Source organism: Manis pentadactyla, chromosome 4 (genome assembly GCF_030020395.1).
Source record: "Manis pentadactyla isolate mManPen7 chromosome 4, mManPen7.hap1, whole genome shotgun sequence".
In the NCBI taxonomy this organism is placed as follows: domain Eukaryota; kingdom Metazoa; phylum Chordata; class Mammalia; order Pholidota; family Manidae; genus Manis; species Manis pentadactyla.
This window is the reverse complement of record NC_080022.1, coordinates 68,381,309-68,386,095: the sequence shown is the minus strand read 5'-3', so window position 1 is coordinate 68,386,095 and position 4,787 is coordinate 68,381,309. Positions and strand designations below refer to the sequence as shown.

The window sequence follows — 4,787 nt, the reverse complement described above, 5'->3', positions numbered from 1 at the left end:
TACACTGTCTTCCCCATGATCCCCCCCATATCAAGTATACTAATCATAATACCCTTCAATCCCCTTCTCCCTCCCTCCCTACCCACCTACCACCACCCCTCCCCTTTGGTAACTGTTAGTCCCTTCTTGGAGTCTGTGAATCTTGCACTGTTTTGTTCCTTCAGTTTTGCTTCATTGTTATATGCCACAAATGAGTGAAATAATTTGGTACTTGTCTTTCTCTGCCTGGCTGATTTCAATGAGCATAATACCCTCTCATTCCGTCCATGTTGTTGCAAACGGTAGGATTTGTTTTCTTCTTATTACTGAATAATATTCCATTGTGTATATGTATCACCTCTATAATATTCTATTGTGTATATGTACCACCTCTTATTTATCCATTCACCTACTGATGGACACTTAGGTTGCTTCCATATCTTGGTTATTGTAAATAGTGCTGCAATAAACATAGGGGTGCATATGTCTTTTTGAATCTGAGAACTTGTTATTTTGGGGTAATTCCTGGGTCAAATGGTATTTCTATTTTTAGTTTTTTGAGGAACCTCCATATTGTTTTCCACAGGGTTGAACTAGTTTACATTCCCACCAGCAGTGTAGGAGCGTTCCCCTTTCTCCACATCATCGCCAGCATTTGTTGTTCCTAGTCTTTTTTTTCTTATATGGAACACTTCATGAATTTGCATGTCTTCCTTGCACATAGGCCATGCTAATCTTCTCTGTATCGTTCCAATTTTAGTATATGTGCTGCCGAAGGGAGCACTATTCCTAGTCTTTGTAAGACCCTATGACTTAATTGAGAGAATCTGTGAGGCACATCTTTAATCTCTCTAAGGTTTTTGTGTGACTGAACAGGATGATAAGACAAAATTTTTTGCAAGTCTTGAAAGTTTCGTAGTAATACCATCAGCTTCTTCTTTAGACCATGTTCTTCAGGCACAACCCTGGGTTTGATGTTTGCTCAGAGCCATTGTTTATTTTTATCTTTTGCTGTGTAGAAAGGCTGAGAATCTTCAAAACCATCAAGATCTGGCTCTTTTTGTTTACCAGCCTTTCTCTCTATTTAGTTCTCTAGTCTTAAATTTTACTATAAGCAGCAAAAGGAAAACAAGTGACATCTTCAACATTTTGTTTTGAAATCCCATCAGTGATATCAACCTGTTCTTTAGACATGTTTTCTCCATTCCGTATAATTTCCCACAACAAGGCTGCTAAATATTCTGCTAATATTCCCTTAATTTTCAATAAGATTTCCTGCACTTTTGTGTAAACCTCCACCTGTAGCATCCTCAAAGCCCAAAACAGTGTATTCAAGACATGGTAAGCCTTTATTAAATCTCTCCTAAAAACTTACTGCCTAGTCCAAAACTCCTTCCACATTTTTGATATTTGTTATGGCAGCTTTGCTGTTCCAGGCACCCAAATATGAATATTTTCTTTTGCTGTGTAATAAACATGAAAAACAGCATCTTTGCACAAGAAATGGTTTTTACCTCTAGTTTCTTTGGGTCAGGAATCCAAGTGTAACTCAGTGACTCTGGCTCAGCATCTCTCAGGCTTCAATCAAACTCTCAGCTAGGACTGCAGTGTTTGACTACAGGAGGAAGCTCACTCATGTTGGTGAGAGAGATTATTTCTTTGCCATGTGCACTCTCCAAAGAGTAAGCCCAAGGTGGAACCACAGTGGTTTTGCAATCTAATCTCAGACGTGATATCCCACCACTTTTGCTGTACTCTTTATTAGAAGTGAGTCAATAAATAAAGTACACATTCAATGAAGATATTTATATGGACATGAAGACCAGGGGGTGGGGATATTTGGGGCACATTTGAGAGGTTAATCACAAGGATCAGCTATGACAACCCTATATAAATTAACCTTGTGTTAGTCTATATTAATTCTCTGTATTGTACTTTTTATTTGATGGGTCTGATGTTTTATTCTCACTGTCACAAATTACAGTTAGGGCACAAGCTAACACTGCAAAAATAGACAAAAGCAAGTTAATGCAAAACCTTATAGAGCATGTCAAGGAAACTTATGTGATCACATCTTTATTTTACATTCAGACAGAAGGTCTAACAAGTCCAATGTGGCTGAGTCAAAGACCACTCATCAAAGATAAGACAGGTTTGGCATAAAAGATAGAAGCCTTCATGAATGTAGCTATCTAGATTTTTCTTCATGAATGTGGCTATCTAGATTTTCCAAGGCATAGATGTAGGAGAAAATTTTAGATGGAACAAATAATACAACAGATGTTAGGAGAAGAAAATGTCTTCTCCAGGAATTGTAAAGAGTTTGATAGCAGGGAGAATATTGAGAGATATGTTTAAATACAAAAGAGACATTAAGTCTTAATAAGTAATTGGGATCAATGTTTGAGGAAAATGATTAGTCAATCTGTTCTTTTCAAAATCACCCTATTTTCTCTGAATATGGAATGGAACTTTTTTAACATGGATTTGAGATTCACCTTAATATTCTCAGGGTCAAAGGCCCATGGCAGATACTGGCAATTAAGTAGTCTGTGGGTTTTATCTAGTGTGGTCTACATTTAATAGATCTATCATAGACAGTTCTGGAGTATGACGTCAGAACTCAAACAAAAAAAGAGAAAGAAGTAGATTATTCTGAGTAACTAGAGCACTTTGAGAAGATTGGGAAATATGGCCAGATAATTGCTTTGAAAACCATGGAAAGGGATCAAGCCTTTCATACAGCTCTGTCCCACCTAAGGGGAGCTGAAGCTGTCTACAGTACGTTCTCAACAGCTCAACGTTCCCTTAGTTTGTTCATACTAAGACCTCAGCACTCAGTTGCTAAATGGAATTCAGTCACGCCTGTGTCTCTGTATTGGACTCCTCAGTGTGACTGAAACATCCCTGCTTGTTACTTACGTGCTGTGATGTGTCATGCGATGTTTAATGTGATGTGTCATGTGATGAAGCTTGCAGCATTAATGTTAGTGGTTGTACTCTGTGTTTGGGAAAAGCAGCCCTTTCAAATTATTCTATAGGCTGCTGTTTACTCAAACCACCAGACTAAATGATAGTTCTTCCTCTATCTTCTAGCTTCAAACACTTTGTCATTATAATGACATTGTATGAAAAATTGAGAATATTGTAAAATTAATGCTTGTATAATGATATCTTAAATTGATTCAGCCTAAAATATTTTCAAGAGCATTCAAATCATGTATATTGAATAATAGTATGTTCAGTAAATGAATGAAGCATGTATGTATATTTAGTGGTGACACTTTGGACAGTAAATAAAATTAATATTTCATTCAGGCCTTAAAGGTATTGATATTTTAGATATTCATTAAAATTTATATGTATCTATGTATAATGATTATTACATTGAGGATGTATATTGTACCTTAGCAGTTTAGTATTTTTAGGAATTTAAAATTTTTCTCTATATATACTGTACTTTAAAATTATTTTATTTAAGTAGGCTAGAATAAGCTAACAAATGATTTAAGATTAAGGTGCCATGGGAAGTATAGTTGACTAAGATGAAAATAAAATAACAATCTAAGACATATGTGTTTAAAATTCGAACTACAAATAAAAGCTTGTAAAAATAGATATTTTTGAGACATAGTATTTTACAGATATAAAAGATTTTGTTTTTAGTAAAATTCTAGAAAATAATTTGTCCCATATCTTTTTTCTATACAATATTAGAATTATCTAAAGATTCTTTATGTGACAATTATCTATTCATTACTTCAGAATAGTTTTTTTTCCAAGTCTAGTAGAAGGCAAATATGTACCTCAGTGCACTTGAGTCTAACAGGTAAGACTGTAATTACATCCATGGTAGATTTTCTGCAACTGAGGGTTGCCAATGCACTGTTAATTTATTGCATCTTTGCAAAAAGTAAAAACATTGTTTAAAAGCGCAGGATATTGTCATATGGACCTAAATGCTTACTTTCCCCACACTGTGTTCTAAATTGTGTCACCATCACATTGCTCACAGAAATTTGTCTTACTGTATATGGGCTTTCAAGCTCAGAGTTACCACGAATCTCAAGAAATAACATCAACCAACCACTTCATGCTATTTTCCTGTGTAATTCATTTTTTAAATATAAAAGTCAAACATTATAACTATTACTCATAAGATTTGAGCAAAGACCCCAATGGTTCCTAGTCTCTCAGAGGTGAAGTGATCATCAGTGATCTTTGCTGCCACTTCACCATTCCAGCATTCTCCCCTCTAACCCACCTGTTAATCTCACTCCATTTGGAAACATCCCTTTTGAATATTTAGCTGGGGCTCTGGCCATTTTTATAATGAATTTGTAAAGGATGTGTTGATATGATCTTAACAAAAAGTCTTATAGCAAGGGAGACTAGGGGGAAAAAGTAGTTTCTTTATTCAAAACAGAACAAACCCTATGGTTTTGTAAATACAGTAGCTAAAGAATATGGCATTGATTCCAATGTGATTATAAAAGTATTTGGGTACTACTCTCCTCATGTATGAGGTTTCAGTTTCCATTATCTAACAACCTGGATACTTGCCATGGTAATAATTACTTCATATGTGTCACAAGCCACTTCAAAGTAAAGAAACAGTATAATGGAAAATATTTTCAAGAGCAATTCATTAGACTGAATAAATGGGACATAAATTCAGATTTTATAACAACAAAGATCATTTGTTCATTTTTAACATTACAATTGCAGTGGACTGAACACTTCTGGTTTAAACATGTCATCTCAAATTTATTGTGAATATCCTTATGATGTATTACCTTTTGCCATAA

The 4,787-nt window shown here is 35.0% G+C and overlaps 1 non-coding gene across 1 annotated transcript; it reads right to left on the bottom strand.

The window, feature by feature from the left end:
- Positions 1-656: 656 nt before the first annotated feature.
- Positions 657-763, bottom strand: LOC118914969 (U6 spliceosomal RNA). The gene has a single exon (XR_005025817.2). It is a non-coding gene; the product is annotated as a U6 spliceosomal RNA (small nuclear RNA).
- Between the last annotated feature and the right edge of the window lie 4,024 nt (positions 764-4,787).